Source organism: Prunus persica, chromosome G4 (genome assembly GCF_000346465.2).
Source record: "Prunus persica cultivar Lovell chromosome G4, Prunus_persica_NCBIv2, whole genome shotgun sequence".
Lineage (NCBI taxonomy): Eukaryota > Viridiplantae > Streptophyta > Magnoliopsida > Rosales > Rosaceae > Prunus > Prunus persica.
In genome coordinates, this window is record NC_034012.1 from 15,653,050 (window position 1) to 15,670,483 (window position 17,434).

Here is a 17,434-nt window from a genome sequence, read left to right on the forward strand (position 1 = left end):
AAAGAATAAAACTCATACGTACTCGATATAAGGTAGGACTTCCTCCGTATTCTCCAAGACATATAGATGTGCTTGATTCAACAGGTCCTGATCAACTACGCTCACTGTGCAACCTGATAATGGCTTTGAAAGTCCCATCTTTTGGCTTGAAGGCACTCCAACTGTACTAACATCAGATAAATGCTGAGTACAAAACTCTACCGCTTCTTCAGCTATATACCGCTCAGCAATGCAACCTTCGGGACGAGTACGATTCTGAACATACCCCTTCAGAACTTTCATATATCTTTCAAACGGATACATCCACCTAAAATATACTGGCCCACATAGACGAACTTCTCTGACAAGATGTACTACTAGATGAACCATGATATCAAAGAATGAAGGGGGAAAGTACTTCTCAAGCAAACACAGAATAACTACTACATCTTCTTCCAACTTATCTAGCTTGGAAACATCAACAGTCTTTGCACATATAGCATTGAAGAAGAAGCACAAACGAGTTATTGCATACCTTGCAGGCTTCTCCAAAACAGAACGAATTGCCACAGGGAGCAATTGTTGCATTAAGGTATGACAATCATGTGATTTAAGGCCAAGAAGTCTTGAATCTTGTAAAGATACAAGATTTTTAATATTTGAAGAATAACCTTCAGGGACCTTCATACCATAGAAAGAATTGCAAACCTCTCTCTTCTCTGCTCTTGACAAATTCCAAGGCCCAGGAGGCAAACGAGTACGTCTTTCTCCATACTCGGGTTGCAAATCAGTTTTGACCCCCATGTTCAATAAATCTAATCGAGTAGCAATCCCATCTTTATTTTTTCCAGGGATCTCCAGCAATGTACCAATAATACTATCGCAAACATTCTTCTCAATGTGCATAACATCTAGGGCATGCCTCACAGGAAGGTATTTCCAATACTCGAGATCAAAGAATATTGATTTCTTCTTTCAACAAACTCTGTCACCATTTTCAACCATATGCAGCACTTCTTCTCCGGTTAATGGCTCGGGAGGTATGCCATATTCAGGTTTCCCATTAAAAGCTGCACGTTGCCTCCTATATGGATGATTGATTGGTAACCATTTTCTATGCCCAATGTAACAAATTTTGTGGCCATTTTTCAACCTGTGACTAGGTGTATCATCGCCGCATATTGGACAAGCTTTATATCCTTTAACAACACAACCAGATAAGTTTCCATAGGCGGGGAAATCATTAATTGTCCACATTAATGCAGCTCTGAGTGTAAAGAATTCTCCATTATGTGCATCATACACTCCTCTAATCCCATCCCACAAAGATTTTAAATCATTAATCAAAGGCTCCAAGTAGACGTCTATATCATTTCCGGGTTGTTTAGGACCGGAAATCAATAAGGTTAACATCATGAACTTTCGTTTCATGCACAGCCATGGAGGGAGATTATATGTAACTAAGATAATCGGCCAACAACTATATCTACTACTTAGAGAACTGTGGGGATTGAATCCATCAGATGAAAGAGCCAATCTCAAGTTTCTCGGCTCATTACCAAACTCAGGCCATTTATCATCAAGAAGTTTCCAAGACGGGGAATCCGCCGGATGAGACATCTGACCGTCAATTGATTTTCTAGCAGCATGCCACCAAGTCAAACTCTTAGCTGTCTCATGTGATTGAAACATCCTTTTAAACCTTGGAATTGGGGGAAAATACCACACCACCTTCGCTGGCACACCCTCTTTCAAGATTGAATCTTTGCCTTCCTTCCACCTTGAGATACCACAAGTAGGACAATTAGTTGAATTCTCATACTCCTTCCTATACAAGATGCAATCATTGGGGCATGCGTGCATTTTCTCATAACTCAGCCCCAATGCACACAAAGTCTTTTTAGCCTCATACATAGAGGTTGGTATTGTATTTCCTTCTGGAAGCAAATCGCCTTGAAGTATCAATAATTCTGTAAAACAGACATCACTCATCCCATGTTTTGCCTTCAAATTATACAACTTCACTAATGCCGATAACTTCGTGTACTTTCTACAACCAGGGTACATTGGTTGATCTCCATCCCCAATCACATTGGCAAACTCATACGGATCGGAACCAAAATCACCAAAATCATTATCATCCATATCAATTTATTCAGACCCAAAACTGTACCTACTATGGCCATCATCTTCTTCAACATTTCTACTAGCATTAGTAGTTGCTTCCCAAGGTTCTCTGTGAAATGTCCAATTCTTATAGCTTTGGTCAATTCCATTAAAGTATAAGTGATCCCTTATAATTCCAACCCCAAACAACTTCAAATTAACACATTTAACACATGGACAACGGATATGTGTTGTAGTTAGAAGATTTTCTACAGCAAAGTTCAAAAATGCTTCCACCCCAAACTCATATGCCTTCGATCTTCTATCCGAGTGCATCCATGACTTATCCATCTCCGACACTATAACCTATTATCTATAATAAAGTGAAAATACAGGCAATGACCATCACTATAGCAGATTATACAAAGATCTAATAGCAAGTAATACACAACAGAGACGACGAGTTTTAAACAAAAACAGACGTATTTGGCATATATAGACGACGGATTTTCAACAGACGTCGTCTAATATAAGTAATACAAACGACGGTTTATGAAAAACAAATCGTGTATAAGTAATACAACGACGGTTTTTTCATAAACCGTCGTGTAATCGTCGTCGTATGCCTAAAAAGGCGTCGTGTCTTAGTTTATTTTCAAGAACCCAAAACCCATTAAGAACACAACATATATATGAAACCAAGCAAGAAACCAACATATACATGAAACCAAGCATGAAAACAATAAATCCATTCCCAATTCAACATAACATAGGGTGATTAAAAGATCCGACAAAATTAAATACATTCCCAATTCAACATAACAGATAATGTAATCCATGAACCCATTAAACAGAAAATTCATGAACCCATTAAACAGAAAATCCATGAACCTATACCTATAAGCACATTATTAACAGATCGCAAAGCATATACCTAAAACCCTTTAACAAAACAACCTAATATCATTCAATGAATTTACAAGGGGAAGATAGGGTTTGTACTTACAAGTTGGACGAGCTCACAGATTCGACGGAGCCTGGAGAGTGCAACTTTTAATTAGAGCAGAAGTGAGAGAGCGAATGTTATGTTGCACAAAATCTAAAAATTTTAGGGTTCAGGGTTAGAAGTATAAGAATAAGAGCCAAATATAAAAAAATTTAGGGCGCGCGAAAATTTTTAGAGCGCGCGCTCTTTAAAACGTCGAAAGAAAAACCATGGCGAAAGTTCTACAAGAACCGACGTAAATGTAATATTCCACGACGGAAACACTGAACGTAACGCCGTTTCTTTTGACGCTTCATTTTTCGGATTAATTTTAAATTTATTTTGAATATTTTGATATAAAGACGACTGAAAAACCACGTCGAAGTTAAGAAACTGAAAACGTTGTAAATTATAATAGACGACTTACATATTAAAATGACGTCGTTTAAAGTGGAAACCATGTCGGATATTTTACTGCACGACGTAACATATATATTCCACGACTCAACCACCGTCGTTAACAATTAATACCCTAAACCCTTAAAACTAAATTATATAATTTTAAAAATTAAGTTTATAAAAGGGTTTATGGTTTTACAGCCTAATATATACCCTAGACTACCCAAAAATTATACTTTAAAAATAAACCCCAATAAATAACAACCCTAATTTCTAAACCCTAGACTCCAAACCCTAAACCATAAAACTAGAAGTGATTTTATGACTCATCAAAACAATTTTATTTTGGATGGTCATTTTAAATTTTTGTTATTCAAAATGAATTTTTTCAAGGTTTAGGGGAAGAAAATATATCAATGACTTCATAGGAGTTGACTTTGCATTTTTCTGATTTATTTTAAATTTATTTTGAATATTTTGATATAAAAATAATAAAATATTCTTATCACAACAACAAACCACGTCGGTGTTAATAAATTGTAGACGTTGTAAATTGTAATAGACGACTAAGTTGTTAAAATGACGTCGTTTAAATGAGAAACCATGGCGGATATTTAACTATCCGACGTAAAATATATATTCCACGACTTAACCGCTGTCGTTACAAAGTACTACCCTGAACCCTTAAGAAATTGAAGACGTTATAAACCATAAACGACTCAATTGTTCAAAGAACGTCGTCTAAATATCCTTTTACGTCGGATTTGTTTAAAACGAAACAACAAAAAACGACGGCTTTTGACTTTATTACGTCGTTGGAAAAGTATTACACGTCGTTTACGCAATTTGTATGTTTGTTTTTTTTTTAATTTAAAAAAACCTCAACAAATTTTTACATTATATATTATAGACAAAATTTGTACATTATACATAAATATCAAGTGTTCAATAATTCCCCTATTCCAGGTGAAGGCAAACAAACTCTGCCCATTCATTCCGGACTTCATCAATTGCTTCTTGGGGGTATGGCGCTTCCTGTTTTCCCTTGGCATACTACATAAACAATGACTATTAGGGTTTATAAATAAAAAGAAATTAAATCACAGACGACGATATTTTTCATAACCGACGTACTATATCTATTCAACGACGGTAATTTTACATGACCGTCGTTGATAATACATAAAACGACGTAAAATGTATGAAGGTAATTTCTTCTTACCTTCTTCTCAAACCCCAAGGAAGGATCCATGATGATGTCCCTCATGAAGCGCATCACATAATACCCGCATTCGACACTGCTGGGTTGCTTTGATGTGCCTGACAGAGTTTTCCAAATGACTGCCTTACGGCCTGGTCTAGCTATGTGAGAATTATAAATTTTTATAGTACTGTTCACAATGTTTTTGGCCTCTTCATCGACCACACGATTTCCTGGCAGAGAATCCAGAAAATAGACGGTTTCTCTCTTTGCTCTTACAATCAGCAAGATCCAATGACGGCTGCACAAAATTAATATAAAAACGACGGTTATTTACAAAAACGACGTATTATAATATTTCACACGACGAAATAAAGAAGCAATCGACGACATTATAAATTTATCACGACGATAAATAACTACCGACGTGGTTAGTAGTTTCAAATGACTCAATAAAATAAAACGCCGACGTGGTTAGTTTATACGCTGTCATTTATTGAAAATCATAAAAACAAAGTCCTGTTAAGGAGACTAACCCTGGATTGTAAGGCATCAGGAAAATCTGTTCATCGTCAGTCCTCTGAAGTCGAGCTGCTAGTAGGCGTGATCTGTCAGCTATTGTGCCAGAGCTGGCACTAACTGTAGCAGGGTCGATAAAGCCAACCATGGAGCACATATTTGCTCGTTTCAAAACATCGTGTAAGTACCTAGATATATAAAATAATATAAACAAGTCAGCACAAAAAAACACACGACGGTTATGTATAACAAAACGATGTATTATAAAATTTCACAAGACCTACTGGAATAGACAACGACGTTATAATATATTTATCACGACGGTACATACTAACGACGTGGTTAGTTAGTTAAGACGACGCAATAAATAAACCAACGACGTATTATTTTAGAATGACAAACCTCATATATACAAAAAAACACACGACGGTTATGTATAACAAAACGACGTATTATAAAATTTCACACGACGTACTGAAATAGACAACGACGTTATAATATATTTATCACGACGGTACATACTAACGACGTGGTTAGTTGGTTAAGACGACGCAATAAATAAACCAACGACGTATTATTTTAGAATGACAAACCTCAAATATACAGCAATGACAGTGGCTCCTATTTCTTCCATGCCTGCAAATTGTGTAATATCTTCAGGCAGGAGGAAGGTATCGCGCTCTAGACCAAACACCTCCTTATCAATTGTAAATTGCAGGGTCTTATCCTGAGGCACGAGTGTCGTTTCCACATAACGACAAAGGAATTTTAAAGAAGATGGCGCCTCCATATTTGAATAATCAACACCTTGAATAACCTGTTTAAAGAAATAAAAAAAATGACGTGGTAATTCAATAAAAACGACGGTTTAAGGAATACAACGTCGTCTGAAAAGAATTTAAACGACGGTGAAGAAACCGTCGTGGTGAATAATTTATTACGTCTTAGAAAAAAATTCCGCCGTCTAAGTTGTAAACAAACGACGGTTTAAAGAAAAATATCGACGTCTGGAATTTTGAAAAACAAATAAAAAAGGCAAAGTTATATGAACATACCTGGTCGTCATCTTCTTTCTCCTTTTCATCTTGTTTTTCTTCTCTCTTCTCTTCATCTATTACGGCGGGAATGACTAACTCCGTCGTCTAAAAACCACAAAGTTTTAAAAATAACGACGTTTAATGCCGTGTAAAACAAGTAAACTAAATACGACGTGGTATTGAAATACAAACGACGGCTGATTTTTAAAATCGTCGTGGTATGTATTTCAAACGACGGTTTTATTAATAATAACGACGTCTAATGGTTTTTAAAAAAACAGAGAATTCAAAGTTCAGATATGTTCCCTTTTCTTCCTGATGTTTCCCATTTTTGGCAGTATCATCCTCAAAATGCTGGGATCTCACATCACCTCCAGAGCAGCTTGCTTTGTCAGACATTGGATTTTTGGGACTTTGGCTAATTCTGGGTTTAAGCATGCTTGGATCAAAATTGGGAATTAATTGGGAAAGCTGACTCAGGAAATGCTCCCTCTCAGCCTCTACCAATTGTTTCGTTCTAGCCTCCATCCTTAAAGCCTCTTCCCTTGCCTTAGTTTCCATCTTTTTAGTCTCTTCTTGAAGGAGAACTCTTAAACTGTCCTTCAAACGGTCGTCAAAGCTCACTCTCTGTGGTTTGGGTAAATTGAAATATTGCCTTGGTGAGATCCCAGCACCTACTCCTCTCACTCTGCCTGGATGCTCGGGGCCCAAAGCCATGGTCAGCACATCATTGCTGCCAGAAACAGTGACTTTGCCTTCCGAGACTTGTTTTTGCAATTCATCCTAAAACAAAGATATATAAAAAAGTAAGAACAAAAACACACGACGGTTATTTATATACAAACGACGTATTATATAATTTCACACGACGCAATAACATATAAATCGACGTTTACCGACATGGTTAGTTTTTAAAACGACGAAATGAATAAACCACCAACGTCTTATGCTTTATTTACAGATAACAGAGGGATGATTCAATATTCACACCTTTAACGACCTTGTTTAAAACATTTCGACGTAGTAATTCAATACAAACGACGCGAAAATGAACCACCGACATCTTATGTTATAATTACAGAAAACAGAGTAGTGATTCCTATTTAGACCTTTAACGACGTTGTTTAAAAAATTTCGACGTGGTAATATCATTCACACGACGCAAAATATAACATAAGACGTAATAAGAATTATTCACAGTTTAATAAAAATTTAAAACAGAGTGAGTAGGCTTACAATTAATTTTGCTTTCTCTGCCACCTTTGGATCCGGGATGTTACCATATTTGTCCTGTCTAGCTCTCTTCCATAAGGTAGATCGATCAATTTCTACCCCAGGCATGGTTTTCTCCAATTGATCCTCCAAACCAGCATATCCTTTTCGAGACAATCGATGATTGTACTCAAGTTTCTCCCTAATCTGTGCATGTTGAGAATGCACAGACTCAAAATCTTTGGATAACCTTGAAGCTACAAAGGCATCCCATTGTGCTTTCTCTATGAATTTATATGTTTCAGGGGGTTGGCTTAATCTCTCCTTGTCATTGGTGTATGGAAGGATATAATGCCTCGTTAGTGTAGACTTGAAATCCTTCCATTTCTTGGCAGCAGAAACTAACACAGAGCTCTTGCCCCCTTGACCTACCACAAAAGCAATGTCAACTGCTTCCCAAATCTGCTCCTTTATATCCTTGGGGATTTGAGCCCATTTCATGTCCACAAGTGGAACTCTGGAGCGTGCCAACACACCAATGTAGGACTGCATCTCACTATGTGCTTGGCCAATTCCTTTCCCCCTTTTATTGTACTCAACAATTGGCCTCAGTTTCTGAAGTTTTCTCTTCACAACACGAGGCATTGTGCTCATACCTCGACCAGACTTTGAATCATCAGAGATTGTTGTCGTGCTGGTTGGTTCTGTCTCAGCAGATGATGAAGCAAACTTCATCGTCTTCGAAGGCTTCACTTGAGGAGGTACCATTCCAAGCTCCTTACCTCCATTTTTCTTGGAGCCAGAATCCTTACTTTGGTCTTGGTGAGAAACCATTTTTACAGACAAAACTGCAAGTGAAAATATTTCAGGAAAAGATTAAGAACACAAACGACGGTTATTAATAAAATACGACGTATGATATGATTTTAAACGACGCAATGAAATAATCTCAGACATAATAAATGTTTAAAACCAAGGTAATTAAACAACGACGAAATAATTAACTATAAACGACGTGATAATTAACTATAAACGACGAAATATTTATATAACGTCGTGGTATTGATGTTCACACGACGTCAGTAGTAATATACCGTCGTCTATATAAGGATCCAAAACCCTTCTTTCTTTCTCTGTGAATGTTTGATTGCAGATTTGATTTTTCTGAACCATGGTTTTTGTTTTCTAATTTGATAAAATACAAGGCCAAGAAAGAAAGTTTTGGAATCTTATATAGACGACGGTATTTTAATATGACGTCATGGTATTAACATTCACACGACGTAAAACAATAAGATACTGTCGTCTATATTAGATACCAACCCTACTTTCTTTTTCTTTATATTTTATCAAATTAGGGAAAAACAAAAACCATTGTTCAGAGAAATCAAACCTGCAATTAAACAAGCAAATAAAAAAAAGACTATAATTTTAAAAACAACTTTGTCAATTTTCAGACGACGCTAGAACGACTGACGAACCGTCGTGGTCTAGATATTTAACCACGTAAATAAGAAGCTACCGTCGTCTTATTTAGTTGAGGTAGTTGTCTTCAAAGTTAGAAACTTTCCCTCTTTGTCTGTATATTTTATCGAACTTGGAAAGAAGTAAAATGATTTTGGCCAGAAAAAAGGTAAAAAGATTTTTCAAACAAAAAACGTATGAGCATGCAAAACAGCAACCAAAATAGTGAAAATGAAAGCTTACCTTTTGCGTGCAATGAATGCAAGAGGAAGATTATGTTTAAGTTCAGAGACGACGAAGAAGACGAGAGGAAGACGATGAGATACTCTGACAGTGCTCTGACAAGGAAAAAAGTCTAAAAGTTTTCTCTGGGAGATTGAAATTTTAATCGGGTTTGGAAACAGCGCATGTGTATGTCAGGTAGACGAAAAGTTGCTTACATATAAAACCATTTCAAAAAAATAATACGGCGGTTACATATAACTATGACGTATAAATTACAAAATACGACGGTACATTTAACTTCGGACGTGGTAAATAAATACGACAGTAGTGTTGTAGGTACCGTCGTAGTAAACTCAAAAATTAAAGTACATAAGTAATAACTCGCGTCATGGTAGATTATTTAACACGTCGTTTTTATTAATGCACCGACGTGGATTTCTGTAATATACGTCGATCATACGGACGTTGATTTTACAATTTAAACGGCGGTTTTTTTGTAAGGACCGCCGTTGGTTTTAAAAATTTATTCTATAAATTTGTCGCTTTCATTCATTTTCGGTTTACATTTAGGATTCCAAGTTCTTCCTCTCTCAGTCTCTCACGTCTCAAAGATAATAATTTGGATGTCTTTCTCAAAGAGAAATTGAGCTTACTCGCATCAAATATATGTCCACAAGAAGAAGCTTGTCAACTAGCCTTCTCACTTCCTTGATCAAGCCTGTTAGGACACTTAGTGCTTCTGAATACTCCTTGCTTTCCATCAAAAGAGATGCAAGCCTGGCCTCCACTCGCTGTCGAAGGAAAGTTCGCTTCTCAGGGAAATCTGCTTGATTTTCTTGGCTAAGAAGATCCGTCAGATTTGTGATAGCCTCTTCCTTTATCCGTAGAGCTTCAGAAGAAGAAGATGGGTTTCAAGAATGCGATAAAGAATAGAAATGGCTTCAGATGGCCTCTAAAGCATGAGCAATCGAATCAGTAGTTGCTGGGAGATATGATGAAGACATTGTCAATGCTTTGAACTATACAAGTCCTGCAGAAAGATAAAGGACCAAACTGTTAAAGAAACTGAAACAACGGCGGTTTTCTGTTCTACCGTCGTCTTTTCTCGTCGTCTATATTAAGGTAAGATGGCGGTAGATTTATAATTACCGACGTAGATTATTTTGTTAAACGCCGTTAAGTGTACTACAACCGACGTGGATTTTATTTTTAAATTATAAATAGAGTTTTTTTTCCCGAATTCTTTCAGTTTTAGTTTTCAATTACAAAGCGTGATAAATAGATTTTTCTTTCCCGAGGAAATTTAAAATGAGGGAAATTAATGTTCTTGAATTTATAAACTAACACGAGGCAATATTACTAACCCGAGGAAATTATAAATAGATTTTGCTTTCTCGAATAAATTTTAAATTAATTCAGTTTGAAACAACGACGGTTTTTTGTTATGCCGTCGTTTTTAACTAACACGACGCAATATTTGTTTTGCGACGTGGAATCTTTTCATTTAACGTCGTTATGTTTAATATAACCGACGTGGATTTGAATTTTTAAATTATGAATAGAATTTTTTTTCCCGTGACCTTTCAGTTTATTTTTCAATTACAGTGCGTTATAAATAGAGTTTTTTTTTCCGGAGGAAATTTAAAATGAAGGAAATTAATGTTCTGGAATATGTAAAGTTTCTTTTTTGGAGGATAGATTTAAATAAAATAAGAATATAAAAACAACGACTGTTTTTTTATTACTGTCGTCGTTTTTCGTCGTCTTAAGTAAGACTAAGACGACGTAATATATTTTTTTAGCGACGTTGATTTGTTTTTTAAACGTCGTTAGGTATAATATAACCGTCGTTGAAAATTGTCTCTCTGATTGCAAATTTGCAACGACGTTAGGTATAATATTTGTAGATACACAAACGCACACACATCATCAACTTCCAAAAAATTGTCTCTCTGAATGCAAATCTGTGTCATCTGTTAAGATTATGATGTGGAACAGAGTTCCATCTGGTAAGATTTCGTAACCCTTGGGATCTCAGACAAATCTGATTATGTCGGCGGTTTTCTGTATAAACCGTCGTGGTTATTTCAGTTCTTGTCATTAAGTAGATCTACTGACGTAGGATAAGAAAATCAAAGAAAAAAATTGTTAACAAAAATTCTTATTAAGACGACGGTTAAAATTAAATGTACGACGTATAAAATGAATAAATATGACGTTAAATTTTATTGTACGATTTAAAGATAACGTCGTAGAACTATACGAGAATGACGTCCATATATTTATATTTTCCGTCGTTGTACATTAATTTAATATGGCGATATTTTGTATTTTAAAGCCATGGATTTGTTTGTAATTATACGGCGTCTTATACGAAAACCTCGTCGTGTTATTTTATGAGTAAAAACGGCGGTTTTTATTGAAATCGTCGTCTTTACTTTCTACGTCAGTCGATTCATAACTTCTGCCGTTCTTTGTTGGCATTGATTTTACACTGCGGAAATCTGTTTCAAATAGACGTCGGTTGTTTAATTATGTACGTCGTTGTTTTTGAACAGCCATTTGAATCTCCATTTTTTAGTTGTCTAAGGTTGTATTACACGACGGTGTTTTTAGAACCGTCGTCTTTTTAAAAACCACGACGATTTTCACTTAGACCGTCGTTGTTTTCTGGTCGTCTTTTTCACTTTTTGTAGTAGTGGAGGTTGCACGAGATGTGAAAAACATAAAATTCACGTGCACTGGGAACTATAGTAACAGACACAAATATCCAAAACCAACGTTAGATTCATGGAGACATCCAATAAGTGGAAGCTAAGTTCATATTCTTGTGAGAATGTGAAGAAATATGCAACATTGGAAAGTTGAGAAACTAGCAAGGTAGGGAGTTAGCTACTCCCCTCATTGCCAATTGGTTTTCGAGCGGAACGTTAACTTCCTTCATGGTATCAGAGCAACTCAAAGTCTAACAATTCAAGTTGCACTATTTCCGCTTGACTAAGATCAATGTTGACTTTGTATAGAGTTCTTCCAAGTGATGTTTTTTCATTGTTTTTAGAGAACGATTTGTTTTAATGTGGAAACAGTACTTTCTGGGGAACCTGGATTGGCTCTCTGGTCTTTAATATACTTTTTTGTTTAAATTTTTTAAACAAAATCCGTTCTGGAAAGATTTCTTGCCACAAGCATCTTCAATAGTCCTGAGATTAGAGGGTGCAGCAGAGGGCAATACTGCTGCTTTGGTAACAGAACTCACCACTTCTATTATTTCCTTTGTACTTTTTTATCTTGATAACAATTAGTGTAAAAAGTGCTTGTTTTACTTGAAGGAGAAGTTTGAGGTGAGTAAACAAAAAATAAAGAAGATGTTCAACAACGTTTATCTCTCCGTTTCCTCATATGATACCGCTTGGGTGGTCATGGTCCCTTCTCCAAATTCCCTGAAGGATCCTTTTTTCCCTGAATGTCTAAATTGGTTATTGGGTAACCAACACCATGATGGTTCATGGGGTCTCATAATTTCCATCCCTTGTTAAAAAAGGATGCTCTCTTATCTACCTTAGCAGGTATCCTTGCACTAAACCGATGGAGCGTTAGTCAAGAACAAATTAACAAGGGTATGCCTGTTGCTTTTGCTAAGTTTCCTCCAAATTAATGCATGCATTATAAAGGATTACCCTCTCTGAGTCTTTCTTGCTTTTCTAGGGCTACATTACATTGAGTCAAATTTAGCTTCAGCTACAGATGAAGAGCAACAATCGCCTGTCGGATTTGATATAATATTTCCTTCTATTTAGCTTCAGCTACAGATGAAGAGCAACAATCGCCTGTCGGATTTGATATAATATTTCCTTCTATGATTGAATCTGCAATGAATTTGGATAAATACTGATTAGATTAGTCATTTATCCTTCTCTAAATATTGATTAAGTCATCACTATATCTAGGGGCGGTCCTGAGATTTTGAGGGTCCTGTGCGAAACTTAAGCCCTCACATAATCTAATATGAAAATACTATAAAAAAATTTGTCATAACGTAATGTTATAAAACTATTTTTTTATAACTAAAATTCATCATCAATTAGCATGTAATAACAAATACAAATAAAATTCATAAACTTTTTAATGTTGTTCTTTGATAAAGTTAAATGTTAGTATATTTTGTAAATAAAAAAAAAAAAAAAAGTTCAAGGGAAAGAAGAAGGAATGAATATTATATCCAGTTGTCAATTATCCTTCTCTAATTACTGATTAAGTCATCACTAGTCTATATCTTATTATTAACTTATTTTAATCATCAGGTGGGACATTTCAGCTATGGACCAATTGCCAGAGTATATGAAAGTCTGTTATGGAGCAATGTTGGATGTATACACTGAAATCGAAGAAAAGCTTGGAAAAGTGGGAAATTTATATCGCATCCACTATGCGAGAGAAGCAGTAAGCCTCATTAATATTTTTTAGATTACAGAGTTGCAGGACCATAAATTAGTATTCTAGTTAATTTCCAAGTTTATATATGCACAAATAGTAGTTGATATCTGACATTTCTTTGGGTCAGGCTTCAGCCCTATCTAGACAGGTTTGAGTGCGTGCCTAACTCAGTCCGATCCAAATAAAAAAAAGGCCAGGGAATATAAGTTTTTTTTTACTATTTGGGTTGGATGCTCTTAATTATAATAAAATATAAATTGGGAGCTTTAGTAATACACCAAAAATAAGAGTTGAAATTATAAAAAAAAACCCTACATAAATTCAATTTAGAAACATACCCAAAAATCATTTATTACATATGAAATGAGTGTTGAAGTTACTATAAATTACATCTCTGCCATTGATTAACTTAAAACAAGCCTAACACCAAAAAACTCAAAAAAAAAACTCAAAACAAGCCCAGCAAGCCCGAAGTATATTGTTAATATCATGTCATAAAAGTAAAATGTTAATACAATGTCGTAGAAGTACATTGTTAATACCATTCCATAGAAGTACATTGTTAATACCATTCCATAGAAGTACATTATTTATACTATGTCATAGAACTATCTTGTTATTAATATGTCATAGAACCATCTTGAGTTCTTTCCAAAGGCATAAACTTTCCCAGCATCATTAATCAGCATTGTCCTGCCAACCCCAGCAGCAAAGAATACTAGTAATAACAAGATACCTCTACAAAAAAAAAAAAACAAAACAAAACAAAAAACAAAACCAAAAACAAAAAAAAAACAAAACAAAAAAAAAACACTGTTAATACTATGTCATAGAACCATCTTCCTAGTAAAAATCACATTCTGCATATCATAAACCTCAAGGGAATGGTATGGAGTTGTACACTTTTTTCCTACCTATTATGCAAATGAAATGATATAGTTGTTAACTTCCAACTAATCCTCGTGATACTAATGGCTTTCCAATTCGAGCATAGGGTGCCAACATGCCAACCAAAGCAATGTCAACAGCTATGCCAACCAAAAGATCAGCAGCGTACAACTCAAACTCAGCCCAAAAATCCTTTCCCCTTTTCTGAACTTCTGCAAATGTTGCACAATAAGAATCTATGACTTTCTGCATTACAAAAGAGTTGAGGAAAAGAAATTTCTTCAGTATTCAAGAAGATCAACAACTATCAAATGTAATGGTCCAATTTGAAGGCAGGGTATATTTAATAATTAACTATATTACCCTTAACTTAAATAAAAATAGAGTAAATTTTAATAACCTAAGTGTCCCTTTAACACCACACACCTGTAGCTCATCAGTTTAAACTGTTTGTCAGGAGGCACAAATGACAGAATTTGTTGGGATTCCTAGGGCGAAATCGAACACATGGATGGAATCTTACATCATCAAGAATAGAAGGGTTTGCAAATGAAAGAGTCAAATCAGGAACACCTGAGAGATGGGAGTTCACTTGCAATTCACCATATATCTCACATTTCACCAGGACCCCATCCCTGAGCAGCACACACACAACTTTAAGTACAAAATCTTGAGATATAAATTATAATCATACAAAGCATTCAATTATAACTACCAAGTCTGCAGATCTTCATACAATAATCATCACCATCCATAAATGATAACATATCTTATAAAATTATAAATTAAATTGCAACCATTATCTTGAAGTAGATTATTCTCCTCTTCAAACTTCAAATAACGCACTACTATTCTCATCCAAGTTATTCAAAAAGATTGCGGAAGCAAAAGGGTGAACAAAATTATGCATGCACTTGAAGAGGCCATGTGATTCATATAGTTTGAAAAATGAATAGAATATTCCAAGCTCCTTATCTATTTTTTTCTGGATTGTAAAGAGTCACCCATTACGAACAGGAAGCATAGTCATTAATACATGGAATCTTTAATCCATACCAAAAAGAAAAGGATGGAGATATCTTATCAAAGCATTAAAAAAAAAAAAAAAAAAGATTCACCTCTTTACAATTGCATCCATTTCTTCAACAAGATCAACATAAACTTCATTGTTAGCATTTTTTGGGTCTGCTGTTCTCCATGGAATGCAAGATGATGTTGCACCTAAAAGTGTGTCACTCATGTTGGAACTGTTGCCTGTCCCAACACTCAACATCTTGTTAACTATATTTGGTGAAGCAATCAACTCTCTCAGAATATTAGGTTCTGTAGTGAGAGGGAAGCCATTGTCAATCATCTCATTCAGAAGCTACACATTGCGGTAAAGATTTTGGTCAATTTAATAAGCAAAACTCAATATGGAAAACTCCAGATTCAAACCCTAATTGGACAACACTAGAAAAAACCATGAATATGGAGCTCAAACTTGATTAAACTTTGAAAGCTGAACAACATCATTTCCAACAAGTGCCTTTCCAACAAACAAGACAAGATCTGGATTGTTTAGATTGACTAGCTATGACAGTGCCTTCATTAACGGTTTGTTATCTTGAAAGGCATAATACAATATATTTTCACATTAAAGGGTCAATACACTACACTATTTGTAATGTATTGACCCTTTGTTTGTCAGCTCATTTAGTACTTTTAGATTTTATGTGTCATATAGATTAGTTTGCAATTGATGTTCTAAATAAAACAAAGCTGGGTTCGAGTCCATATTATGTCATTCAATGATTGTATTTTTACATTTCTACTCTTTTTTTATTGTTAACAACAAAAAAAACAAAAAACATGTCAAAAAACAAAAAAAGGAAACACGTCAAAGAAGAGGAATATATACAATAGAATCAAAAAAAAATTGTAGTGTATGTTTTCACCCACTCAAAAAAAAAAAAAAAAATCATTTCCTCTTCTTCCTCTTCTATTTTCTCAAATTGAAACATTAAAACTTTTATGAATTTGATTTATGATTGCCATTGCATGCTAATAGATAATGAATTTTAGCTATTAAAAAAATTATTTTATGGTATTAAGTCATGGCAAAAAAAAAAATTTTTATAAATGAGGGCTCCAGTTTTAGTTTCGCACAAGGCCCTCAAAATCTCAAGGTCGACCATGCTCTATGCCCATACAATACAAACTTTTCTAAGCTAGACAAAAATACATGAATTCCTCCGTATAAATGTGTTACGCAAAGCCCAATCCACTGTTAACTCCATAGCCTAAAACCCAAACCTCTTTCTTACGAGTAATTTTTGTATGTTCCGGGTACACCAACTGGTTCGTGTACCATCCAATACATATGAGATATGTGAAAATATTCTCCAATACATGTGTATTAGATGGTACATGAGCCAACTTGTGTACACAGAAGAACATAAAAAAAATTTATCCTTTCTTACGATGTAAGAAATAAATTAATATATAAATAAATGAGACATAGTTATTGACATATTTGTGTAGCACATCCGGTAATCAAGACTCGGGAATTTTATTGGGCCTAAAATTGGACTTTGGGTTGAAGGCCCATTGGCTTGTAGCATAAGTTGTAGGTAACTATATAACCACAAAGGCCCAAGAGGCCCAATAAGAAGGCAAAAAGTTCCATATGGTGAACCTAATGGATTTGACCCATTTGATGACCCACATGGATCATTTTAAGTTAGATATGGGTCATTTTAAGTTGTAGTAGTGGTGGTGGTGGGGATCGCAGTCGTGGAGGTGGTGGTGGTGGTGGCAGTGGCAACATGGTGGTGGTGGTGGTGGTGGTGGTGGTTGTGGAGGTGGTGGTGGATGTGGAGGTTTTGGAAGAGGTGGTGGTGGTTGTGGTGGTGGTGGAGGTGGAGGTGGAGGTGGAGGAGGTGGTGGTGATGAAGGTGGAGTTGGTGGTTGTGGTAGTGGTGGTGAATTCCAAATTGGTGCTTT